Raw genomic sequence first — 13,216 nt, 5'->3', positions numbered from 1 at the left:
ACAACTAAAGGCTGTCCAGAGATAGGCTTACCTTCTACACGATAATGATAAGCACTAATTGCACTAAGATGAACTCTTACGGAGTTAGTCTTAAGACCAGACTCAGACAAGTGCAGAAGGTATTCAAGCAGGGTCTGTGTAGGACAAGAGCGAGGGTCTAGGGCCTTGCTATCACACCAGACGGCAAACCTCCTCCATTTAACATAGTAACACCTCTTCGTGGAATCTTTCCCGGAAGCAAGCAAGACTCGGGAGACACCCTCAGAAAGACCCAAGGAGGCGAAATCTATGCTCTCAACATCCAGGCCTTGAGAGCCAGGGACCGGAGGTTGGGATGCAGAAGCGCCCCCTCGTTCTGACAACTCCAGAAGAAGTGGGAACCAAATCTGATGCGGCCAGAAGGGAGCGATCAGAATCATGGTTCCACGATCCTGCTTGAGTTTCAGCAAAGTCTTCCCCACCAAAGGTATGGGAGGATATGCATACAGGAGGCCCTTGCCCCAATATAGGAGAAAGGCATCCGACGCTAGCCTGCTGTGGGCCTGAAATCTGGAACAGAACTGAGGGACCTTGTGATTGGTCTGAGTGGTAAAAAGATCCACCGAGGGAGTACCCCACGCTCGGAAGATCTTGCATACCACGCCCGAACTGCGCGACCACTCGTGAGGTTGCATTATCCTGCTCAATCTGTCGGCCAGTCTGTTGTTTACGCCCGGCCAGAAAGGTGGCTTGGAGAAACATGCCGTGCCGGCGAGCCCAAAGCCACATCTGAACGGCTTCCTGACACAGGGGGCGAGATCCGGTGCCCCCCTGCTTGTTGGTGTAGTACATGGCAACCTGATTGTCTGTCTGAATTTGAATAATTTGATTGGACAGCCGATCTCGGAAAGCCTTCAGCGCGTTCCAGACCGCTCTCAACTCCAGGAGGTTGATCTGTAGACCGGTTTCCTGGAGGGACCAAACTCCTTGAGTGTGGAGCCCATCTACATGAGCTTCCCACCCCAGAAGAGACGCATCCGTGGTCAGCACCTTTTGCAGCTGAGGAATTTGAAAGGCACGTCCCAAGGTCAAATTGGATCGAATTGTCCACCAATGGAGGGAATTGAGAAACACTGTGGACAGCTGGATAACATCCTCTAGACCCCCCGCAGCTTGATGCCACTGGGAAGCTAGGGTCCATTGAGCTGATCTCATGTGAAGGCGGGCCATGGGAGTCACATGAACTGTGGAGGCCATATGGCCCAGCAATGTCAACATCTGCCGAGCTGTGATCTGCTGAGACGCTCTGACCAAAGAAACTAGGGACAGAAGATTGCCCTTGCTTCGGGGAGGTAGGCCTGAGCCGCCTTTGAGTCCAGCAGAGCTCCTATGAATTCTAGTTGTTGAACTGGAAGGAGATGAGACTTTGGGTAATTTATAACAAACCCGAGTAGCTCCAGGAGTTGAATAGTCATCTGCATGGACTGCTGAGCTCCTGCCTCGGAAGTGCTCTTCACCAGCCAATCGTCGAGATAAGGGAAGACATGCACTCCCAGCTTGCGTAGAGATGCCGCCACTACCGCCAGGCATTTGGTGAACACCCGGGGCGCGGAGGCGAGCCCAAAGGGCAGTACACAATACTGAAAATGCTGTGTTCCCAGACGGAATCAAAGATACTGCCTGTGAGATGGCTGTATCGGAATGTGCATACAAGCATCCTTCAAGTCCAGAGAGCATAGCCAATCGTTTTCCTGAATCATGGGAAGTTGCTTCACATTATTCTGCATAGGGATGCTCATGTAGAGCTGGTAGGACTGGATCTTGGCCACGAGCATAGCGGAATGATAGGCATTCCTCCCAAAAGAGTCCAGAGTTCTAGACTCCCGCCCCGGGGGTGCCGAGGCGTAATCCCTAGAACTCTTGGCCCTCTTCAGAGCGGAATCCACAACCACAGAGTCATGAGGCAACTGGGTCTTCATCAACTCCGGGTCCCCGTGAATCTGATACTGGGACTCAGCTTTTTTTTGAGATGGTGGGGTTAGTTAATGGTTTCATCCAGTTTGCCATCAATGTCTGCTTAAGGACATTATGTAGGGGAATAGTGGATGACTCCTTAGGTGGTGAAGGATAGTCCAGGACTTCAAACATCTCAGCCCTGGGCTCATCCTCAGTGACCACTGGGAAGGGAATGGCCGTAGACATTTCCCGGACAAAGGAAGAGAAAGACAAACTCTCGAGAAGAGAAAGCTTTCTCTCTGGCGAAGGAGTAGGATCAGAAGGAAGACCACAAGACTCCTCATCCGAGAAATATCTTGGGTCCTCTTTTGCCTCCCACAAGGCCTCCCCCTCAGTATCAGACACGAGTTCTCTGATCGCAGTCTGAAGCTGGGCCCGTCTCGATGCCGAGGAGCGAAATCCTCGATGACGGTGACAAGAAGTAGACTCCCATGCCGATGGCGATGAAGCTCCCTCCACCGACGTCGACGGGGAAGCCACTTGGGTGGCAGCCGATGCTGACACCGCAAGCGGCACCGACGTCAAAGGCCTCACCACGGACGGGGAGCCAGCCGCCGCATCTATCGACGGTACCATAGGCGCAAGCACCGCCGGTACTGGAACAGACGGTCGCAGCAGCCTTTCCAGGATCCTTGGAAGAATGGCTTCGAGGTGCTCGTCAAGAGTGGCTGTCGAAAAAAGCTGGGGAGTCAGTGCAGGAGTCAAAGCCCGAATCTGCTGAGGAGGCGGAGGCGGTACCGGGCTGTCTGGAGAAGTGCGCATTGACTCCTCCTGAATGGAGGGTGAGCGGTCCTCCCGGCATCGATGCTTCACGGGTGCCGAATCCTTCGGCGTCCTGGAGCTCTCGGTACCATGACGGGAGGGCGACCGATGACGGTGCTTCTTCGCCTTCGCTCAAAGCACGGTCTCGGTACCCCCCCCCCCCCCCGGTACTGACAAGGAAGACATTGAATCCAAACGTCTCCTCGAGGTCAGGTCCGAAGAGGGTCGGTCCTGATGGGCCTGCACCGCAGGAGCCCTCGAGGCAGGTGGAGACCCACTCAATGGCCCACTGCTGCCAGCATGTGATGTTCTCTGGACAGCCATTACCTGCACTCCGGACGTCGATGCACTCTCTGGTGCCGACATCGACACCGTCGATCTCGGTACCGCTGCCGAAGTAGACGCCAAAGGGTCAGGCGAAGCTTGGAACAGGCGCTCCCACTGAGCTAATCTCAATGCTTGTGTCCGCTTTTTAAGGCCACGACACAAAGTACAAGCGTCGGGGTGATGACTCACCCCAAGACACTGAATACACGAAGCGTGTGGATCAGTGGCTGAGATTGCCCAGCTGCACCGAGTGCACTTCTTGAAGCCACTGGCGATCTTCGATGACATCAACGGAAAAATCGCGGCGGCAAAATCAAAAGACATGATGGCGCCAAAAGAAGCACAGAAAAAGGGGGGGAAAAACCTGTACGGGCGGCCAACAGGGCCATGCACGAAAACTAAAACAAAAAACTGACTGACAAACTAAGTACAAAAAAAGAAAGTTTGAGAGGTTTTTTATTTTTTTTTAGACAGAATGACAAGCGCGAACTTGCGAAAACAAGAAAAGTTTAAAGCGACGGTAAACCGAAAGGGCTCTCTCCTGAGGCGCAGAGCAACCGTAAAACAGCCACCCTGACCGCGGAAAAAAAGAGACTGAGGGACACGTTCGTGCGACAGGCGGGAAGCTGGTCGCACATGCACGGTGCATGCACTCGTGTGCACGAGGGCTCTAGCAAGCTTTGTTGCTAGGAAGATTTCCGGACCTGGGGCTGCCATTGGACGTCAACCCATCAGTGAGAACAAGCAGCCTGCTTGTCCTCGAAGAATGGGGATTAGATTAACGATGAAAGAGAATTGAGGGCTTGGGAAGGTTTGAGATGGGTAATGGGAGAGCTACTGGGTGAGAGAAGATGGAAATTTGATAGATGCCTGAAAAGTAAAAAGGAGGAGAAGGCTGACAGAGGATGAAATTTGAGTTGGCAGAGAGAAGAAAAGAAAAAAAAAAGAGGAAAGAGCTAAAAAGAAACAATCAATATGTTAGAGGCAGGTGCAGTGAGGGAATACAAAGGAGAGAGGAGAAAAGACAAATGAACAGCAGCCACTTGAAGGAGAATTAGCAGACGGAAGACAGGAAAGCAGAAAAGAGAAATCAGAACCAACATAATGGAAAAATAAAATGCCCAGACTACAAAGGTAGAAAAAATAATTTTATTTTGAATGCTTTGAAAGGAATATATGTTAGCTTCGGGAAATGTGCATAGTAAATGTCTTTGTATTGTGTTCAGTAGAATACATGCTAGATTTATCATCTTGGGGTTCCCAGTTCAATTTTTGTCTAAATATTTTTATTTCTAATTTGTGATCCCTTGTTCTGTATTTGGTGAGGGTCTACAGTGCTGTAATCTGCATTCTCAGATATGTGAACTGGTTGCTGTTTTGTTGTCTTTTAAAAAAAAAAAATGTTTGTTGCAGAAGTGCATTTTTATGTAAAAGATAAAATAAGACATTGGAGGCAAATGATTAAGAAAAATTGGACAGCTTCGGATCTAGAATAGCTATGTGCTATAGGAGATCCAGTAGTTTATTTTAGAGCCATATATGATGCCTCATTGTCTTAAAAAATTAAACAGAAATTACATATGTTGATGCAATAAATTGATTGATAGTGTTTTTGGTTAGTAAGCATTTTGATATTGTTGCCACTTAGTATGCACTCTGTATCTCTTGTGGTGTGATAGTAATGGCAGGTGGGGAAATTAGAGGGGAGGCAGAGGGGTTCAGGGAAGGGAGGGCTCTCCTCTATTTTCTGACCTGGGCTCTAGCACGGCTAACATCGGTGCTGACCCTTGCTATATAGCTGGTGGGGATCCCCAAGCATCCCCAGTTGTGGAATTCATCCAAAGACAGTCAGAACTCCCTTCTCCCAAGCTCTGCAGTCGACAGCATCCTTGAGCCACCGACAACTATACGTGCATTGGGTGCTGGCATCAGTGGCTTAGGGATGATGCTAATGCCTGCCAAGCTTGGTAAAAGGGAATTCTGGCCACCTTTAGAGAAAGTGTAATTTATATTTTGAGGTGGGGGTAGGGTGGGGCAGAGAAAATGTGCTGACCCACTTTGGGCTCAGGCCCATCCAAAATTGCCTGTCTGGCTACGCCACTGTAATTATATTGACCTTTATTCTCATCTTCATCATACATACTTTCCACAAGCTGTTGCTCTTTTTGACCCCTTCCATTGCAGCTGTACCAACTCCACATTTTCCCTTCACACTCCATAGTCACAAAGACAGTATATACACATTCAAAACAAATATCATCACAGAATGATAGTACAGTTATTCAGAAAGCATCACTGAGTGCATAGGTTCATAGACATGAACATCTGTGGTAAACTGGAGGCAACTAGCATTGCAGATTATGTAGCAAAACCAGAATAGTCAGCAAAGACCATTGATGTTGGTAGTCAGAGGAAAACTGGGCATATGAACATGAACAAATACAAACTGTGTCTTAAAAATCAGCACATACATGGTTCGGGGCATATCACTATAGACATGGAATGGTAGAGACCCATTCATGGGGCAAGTGAAGCACAGGTAATAGGCACAAAGTAACACTGGGCAACTTATGCTTCAATAGAAAACTCAAATGCAACTGCATATGACAGAGCCTATTGACTACATAACCATTTACATGCCAAACTGTCCACCCTATTCTAGATGTGCATGATGTCTGTGGAAGAGGGACACATATTCTGTAATGGAAGAAGAGATATTAATGAAAGAAGAGGACAAGATTTGGATGTCAGATAAATTCCATTCTACGGAACAACAACTTTTTCAATTTTTGGAGTGGTTAAATGGTAGGGATGAACACTTGAAATTCACTATTAGGCATATTTTCAAAGCACTTAGCCTTCCAAAGTTCCATAGAAACCTATGGAACTTTGGAAGGCTAAGTGCTTTGAAAATATGCCTCTATGTCTAAAAGTACTCAACAGATTTCTTTTTTGGACACGCTCATTTATAGACGTGGTGGTCAATTATACTCTACGGTGTATCACAAATCGACTGATCGGAATTCTTTATTACAGTTCAACAGTCATCACCCGTATAGGTTGAAGTGGTCCCTGCCTATAGGACAATTTTTGAGACTCCGCAGAATCTGTGCCACCGATGAGATTCTTAAACAACAAGTCGCTGAACTATCGAATAAATTGAGAGCTCGGGGATATCCTGATCAATGCATAAGACAGGCGTTCAAACGAGCATGGTATGCCCAATGTTCTCTCTTATTAGCGGATAAACCTAAGGAACAAATGAATAAGATGGTGTGTGTTTTGGGCTTCTCTACTTTGGCCCCTCGGGTGGCACAGATCCTGTATAGACATTGGCAGGTGTTGACCTTTCATCCTATCTTTGCTGAACAGCCATGTATTGCTTATACGCGTGGGCGTAATCTTAGGGATCAGCTGGTACATACATCTTTGACACAAGATAGAGATAATGAGGAGGAAGGTTTGCATCAACCATGTGGCAATTGTCAATTTTGTGGTCAGACAACTAGTATGCAGCAATGGACTTATGAACAAACACAACAAATGTTTAAATTGAAGTACAAAACTACGTGTATGTCTTCATTTGTGGTGTACATCATAAAATGTCCTTGTGGTTTATATTATGTGGGACGTACGTCAAGATCTATGAAAATACGTCTTATTGAACACAAAAGTAGGTTTACTACAAAGACTGTTACGGCACCTATGGTGATGCATTGTGAACAATTTCATCATCAATTTGCGGAACTTAAGTGGCACATTATTGATCATGTTCCTCAGTTAGCCAATGGCGGGGATCGGGCAGCAGTTTTAGCCCGCCGTGAACAGTGGTGGATTTTTACTTTGGGAATTGTTAGTCCAGGAGGACTTAATGAGAATCTGGAGTGGAATACCATCATTTAATAGTTTTTAAAGTCATTGTTGTTACACTGTTAGTGTGAGTTGGGAATATGTAGTGAATGTTCATACACATAAAGTTTGTTGTTACAGTGACGTTACGACGAAGATACTTCCAGCTTTAACCTTGGAGGAAGCTCCTATATAAGCTACTTGCACATATCAGTAGTGGTCTCGTATTGCTTCTGAGGGACGTATATGGAGAGAGATTGGAGCCTTAACCCTTGTCCCTGATGAAAGAGTTTGAAACCCGCGGAGTCGGGCGGTTTCAGGGGAAGGCATTCGTTGGAAGAAATCCTCAGTTTGGACTTATTTTCGGCAAGACTGAGCTAAGTACATTGTGTCTCACGATCTTCATTGTTAAAGTGTGATTGAATAATGTGTATAGCACTTGGGTGTGGGTATATGAGTTAACCACAAGAAACACCCTCTTAAATAAATATTGAATGAGTAACCCGATGAAAGAAGTGCTATACCACTGATTGGCAGCTTTACTGACTGCATTAAACAGTGGGTTATATCTGAGGGTATTCAAAAAAACACTACAATGTCAGTGTGTATAAATGGTGACATTACGTGGGACACATGATATAGAGATATATGCTTTTGTAGCTAAACAGTCCTGGTTTGTGTAACGGAAGATTATCAATAGAAATCAAACAAAATAAAACATGGAAAAGAAAATAAGATGATACCTTTTTTATTGGACATAACTTAATACATATTCTCATATGCGATGTTCTCAAAGAATGCTAATGCTGCATGTACAATAAAATCCATATAAACGCATGAATAAATAAATAAATAAAATGGGAACTAGGCATACAGGACATATGAATGAAATTGTGTATTAAAAGAATATCCTATGATGTGTAGTGTACTGACATTTTTTTATTAGAAACATAATTGTGTCTGTACCTATGCATCCCTTATAAAACTGATATAAAAAGATGATCCAACCGTGACGACGTGGGGACGTGAAAAAAGTTTTAAAAAGGGGGCTTGCAAGAAGTTAGATGCATTGAAAATAATATACAAAAAGATCCATTATTTACAGCCAAGCCACAAGATACCACCGTATCTGCTCGGACCCAGAGGATAGAGACAGACACCTTGAAACCCTGACTGCATCCTTCAAACAGAAAGGCTACAACCCCAAAATAATCTCCAAGAATATTGCCTCCTCCCTCAAAACTCCCAGGGAAAATCTGCTACAGTACAAAGAAAAAAAAGCCACAGACAGAATTCCCCTTGTAGTGACATACAACCCAGAGCTGGAGAAACTGAGGAAAATCATAAGAGACCTACAGCCCTTACTCCAGGAGGATGAATTACTGAAAGAGATATTCCCATCCCCACCAGTGCTGGCCTTCCGACAGCCACCAAACTTAAAACACAAGCTGATCAGAAGTAAACTCCCAACACAGACTGAAAAAGAAAAGGGCACGTTTCCCTGTAACACATACAGCTGCAAACTATGCCAAAACATTTCACAAGACCCCACAGTCATTCACAAGGGAAAAATATTCAACATAAAGGACTATTTTACATGCTCATCTTCCAGTGTGGTATATATCATTCAGTGTAAAAAATGTAACGAAGGATGCTATTTTGGAGAAACAGGCCAATCTGCATAGATATAACATGAAAATAGCTGGTGCCAGTCAAGCCCCCACCCCTGTGGGCCAACACTTTACAAAATCAGAACACTGCACCAGTGATTTCACAGTAAGAATACTGAAAGGTAATTTTTAAAACAATACAGGAACATAAGACCTTTGAAATAAGAATGATTGAATATTTTAACACCCAACAGACAGGACTTAACAAGGATCTGGGTTTTCTAACCCATTATAAACCATAAAGTTGTATTTCTCTATTTCTCTGTTTATTACCCTCCTCTCACCTACCAACACCCATCCTGTTAGAATAATGAAATGCTTTGATGTCCCCATGCATACCCCGCCCTCCCACTCTGTCAGACTGTCAAAGTAATGCTTTGATGTTTCTCTTATATATACTATCTGCTACCACATTTGCTTATTTCCGATCTGACGAAGAAGGGCAACCTTCGAAAGCTAATCAAGAAATGTATTAAGTTATGTTCAATAAAAAAAGGTATCATCTTATTTTCTTTTCCATGTTTTATTTTGTTTGATTTCTATTGATAACCTTTAAGAGTGGACTAACACGGCTACCACACCTCTCTACTGTAGCGGAAGATAAATTCCAGTAACATAAAAGCTGTAGATGGTGCAGCACCTCTCACCCAACAATGTTATTGAATCCAAAAAGCAAATTATTGTATTTTTTATTCTCAACTAAATATCTCCATGATTAAATCTTCAGCCCAGGATATATTTGCAGAATCAAGGACATAGTATACAGTGTTACCGTAGTACTATTCACACCTTTTGAAAGAATTTAGTCTGGTTATAAGGATGGCAAGAACACAGAGCTGCCACTTTATAGCAACTACTACTATTTCTGTTTCAACAAAACTACTATATATGCAACACAGTATAGAATCACATAAGAAGCTTTAAGCAGAAAACCAAAATTTCTTCCAATTACATACTCATTTGACATTGCTCATTCCTTATGCTGGAAAGAAAAAAAAGAGGCCCAATATTCAGCCCATGGGTTTTAAGCCACGGGCTGAATTAAGCCCAGATATTCAATTTTGGGCCATGTGTGGGCTCCTGCATTGAATATCCAGGTCAGCGCAGTCAACCGGAAGTTAACTGGGTACCAGCTGAACATATTCAGATTGGTGTTCGGTTAGCTTGGTGGGTAAACTTAGGATAGCCTTTTTTGCTGTCCTAACTTTATGCACTTAACCAGTTAGTGGACTGAATATTGCCACTAATAATTGTCAGCTCTGTCCATGCTTTACCTACAGACTGCCCTGGCACTAACTGGACAATGCTATGGCAGTCAGAAATGACATTGAGCACAGTCCAATTCAGTGCCTCTAAATATCTGTGGCCAACACACTCAGTGTGATTTAAGAGGGCAGAAGTCTCTCCTGCCCACTTATACCATGCTAAATATTGACCTGAAGTTATTTCACAAAAAGAATAATACTTAATCATAAGCATGTCAGCCCTACCTTTCACTGTTTTCTGTACTTTGCCTCCTTTTTATTATAATTGCGATTATTATAATAGCTAGGTGAAGGACAAGCAGTCCAACACCTACCAGCAGCCAGTTCCTCAAAGAATCATCTAGGGGGAAAATTAACAAGTATTATAATAAGCTATCTTTAAACAGAATATTCCATATCTAACTTCATTAATTAATTAATTTATATCATTTATACCCCACATTTTCCCACCACTGGCAGGCTCAATGTGACTTACAACATTTAGTAAATAAACAGTAAAGTACAATAAATTGAAAGTGATATGGGTAGCATAAAGTTACAGAGTTAAGAAAAAGTAATTAAGTTCACAAAATCTTTATAGGATTTGTAGTCCAGGAATCACGGATGCAGGACGGGATCTTTAGGGTAAGCTTGCCAAATAAGTAGGTCTTGAGAGACTTCCTGAAAGTCATATGATCTTGAATCGTTTTTACAGATTTAAGCAATGCATTCCACAAATGAGTGCTGATGTAGGAAAAGGTGGAAGCGTATGTGGTTTTATACTTGAGACCAGAACACGCAGGGTAATGGAAGTTTAAAGGTTACTACTTAAACATTTCCTTTAATTGTTTGTAATAGGTTACTGAGCGAAAATTAAATTAACAGTAATTACATACTTGGAATAGTTTTTACTTTATGATGTGAATTTGGTCAAGACTGCTTATCCTTGAAAAATTAAACATACAGGAGTACAAATATCAAACATGCAAAACTATATGTATACAAATCTCTTTTTATTAAAAAGCCTTTAATGCATTCTTGCAATACAATAAAGCAGAGTAATTCAGGGTTGAAGTGGTAAGATGGAAACAGGATTGTTAGCCTAGAATACATCAAGCAAGTAGACAGTCAATGACCTCATTATTATGGTATGTCCTTTATTTTACATAAGGGTTGATATTCACTATAGTTTAAGTAGGCAGGAGAGGCTCTTGCCTGCTTAAATCATGCTGAGCAGGCTTGGAAGCTGATATTCAGTACTCCTGAATATTAGCTTGGACCACAGAATCACTTCCTTTTAGTGCAGGAGTGTCCAACTTCGGCCCTCGCCAGGTTGGTTTTCAGGATTTCCCTAATGAATACACATGAGATCTATTTGCATACAATGGAGGCAGTACAGGCAAATAGATCTCATGCATGTTCATTGTTTATCATCAAACAACTATCAAAATAGCAAAATACTTTGTTTAAATATTCAAACACTTCTTAAAAATACTTAGGATGTATTCATACCTTGACATTGATTACAACCTCCCAATTTCTAAAACATATCAATTCTTGCAAGTTTAATACAATGCAATCACCTGGCTTTGTACCCTATAAGTATAGAAGCTGTTAATAATCATCACAGAGTCTCCCATCCGGTCTTTATTGGAATATATAATTGTCCATGTACACAACTGTAAAGTGACCTTCCAGTATTACTGATCTTCACTCAAATATCCAGCTTGAATATCACAGTCCCTGTCATCCCTTCAACTGTACAATGACATCTGGAAATAAGGGGCAAGACAAGCATTGGTTCCTCTTCCCGATGCCCAAGGATACACTGCAGTACTTGCTCTTTAAAGCTTACATCACAGCGAAGATAAGAATCATCATGGAGAATGTATATCATTCCACACCCAAACCCTACACAGTCCGTGTTTTGCTATTGCAGTGTCATCAGGGGGTCAGATTCCTACAAATAAATCATCCATTATAATAAAACTCCCTACATCCCCACAACAAAACCCATGCATTATAAAATTATTGTCACACAAGACTCAAAAAAGTTGTTTCTAACTGATTCATAGCCATGCGACAATCAGAGACTCCAACACATGCTCTTCCACATACTGCCGGGGCTCTAAGAACGCCAACGCATGCGTATAGAGCTCTGAGTTCTCAGCAATTCAAATATCTCATGCCCTGCCCCTTCAAACATTCAGCCAATCCACTTCCCTATTCAACCCATAGGGGATGACCATATTCCAAGTGAAAATCAATCTTTGTTCTTTGCATAAAAGTAACCTGGGAACATCACCACGTATTATTACATGGATCTAACACCACAAACTTCAGATCTTGAACATCATGTCCCTTCGCTATCCAATGTAACACTAGGGGGGCTTCCTGTCTCTGTACTTGCAGATTGCTCAAATGCTGAGCTATCCTGATTTTCACCGTACGTATCATTTGCCCTATGTACCACAGTCCAGGACAATGTATTCCATAAACACATTGTTTGGTATTACAATTAGTATGAGTGCACAGAGTAAACACCTGTCCTGTTGAGTGTGGTACAGTAATTTGAGTGATCTGTAACGCATGTTTACAATATATATATATGCCCCACACTCACCATGACCTCCCCCTATACTATCATTACCCCTATCATTATATGAATCATAATGAGACAGTAATTCCTGTATGGGTATTTCCCTGTGATCTCACCTGAGCTGGTCTTGGTTCATACAAACCTAATTCATCCTAATACATCAAGATGGATTCTACAACCTCTGACCTGAACACCTCCGTGTCAGCAAGATTTTCAGCTTGGAAAATCACTAGCTGGCATGTTTCATCCAAGGACATTCTGTGTTATAACCACCCCTTTATCTCCCTGAGAAGCTGAAAGGGGAGTGAGATCCATGGCTCCAGAAGCCTGTTTAGAGACAGAGATGCAGACCAGAAAGTAACCATTTTTCAGGGTCACCAAACAAAGGACGCTTCTTGCCCATGAAGTGAACTGGGCAGGATCAGGATTGGTTTCCTGTTGTCACCTGATGAAGAGGTACTAAGAAAGCGGGAACAGAAGTTAGAAGAGTTAGTCGGAGACCATCAGAAGAGGGGGAACTGGCAAGAAGACCTGAGAAACTCAGCAAGGTTAGAAGGCTCGGGGAGAGCCAGAGACTGTGTGGTGCTAACCTTGTGACCCGCATAAGTGGTGCAAATACCGGGTGGCAGATATATCGGCTCTGAGAAGCAACACTGAGTGACGGACACCTGCTTTCTGCAGAGAGACCCTGCACTAAATCTGAGACGGAGACTCGCTGAGGAGACAGCTAGAATCTAAGAAGAAATCTGCTCCTGCCTCATCGAAAGACT

The 13,216-nt window shown here is 43.4% G+C and overlaps 1 long non-coding RNA gene across 1 annotated transcript in view; it reads right to left on the bottom strand.

Annotated features, from left to right (window-relative positions):
• Positions 1–10,205, bottom strand: part of LOC115469356 — a 51,591-nt gene extending 41,386 nt beyond the window's left edge. The window contains exon 1 of the long non-coding RNA XR_003941998.1: positions 10,094–10,205. This is a non-coding gene — a long non-coding RNA (uncharacterized LOC115469356). The remainder of the gene's footprint in view (positions 1–10,093) is intronic.
• Positions 10,206–13,216: the final 3,011 nt, after the last annotated feature.

Source organism: Microcaecilia unicolor, chromosome 4 (genome assembly GCF_901765095.1).
Source record: "Microcaecilia unicolor chromosome 4, aMicUni1.1, whole genome shotgun sequence".
Taxonomy (NCBI): domain Eukaryota; kingdom Metazoa; phylum Chordata; class Amphibia; order Gymnophiona; family Siphonopidae; genus Microcaecilia; species Microcaecilia unicolor.
The sequence above is the reverse complement of the archived record's forward strand: the minus strand, read 5'-3'. Positions and strand labels throughout refer to the sequence as shown.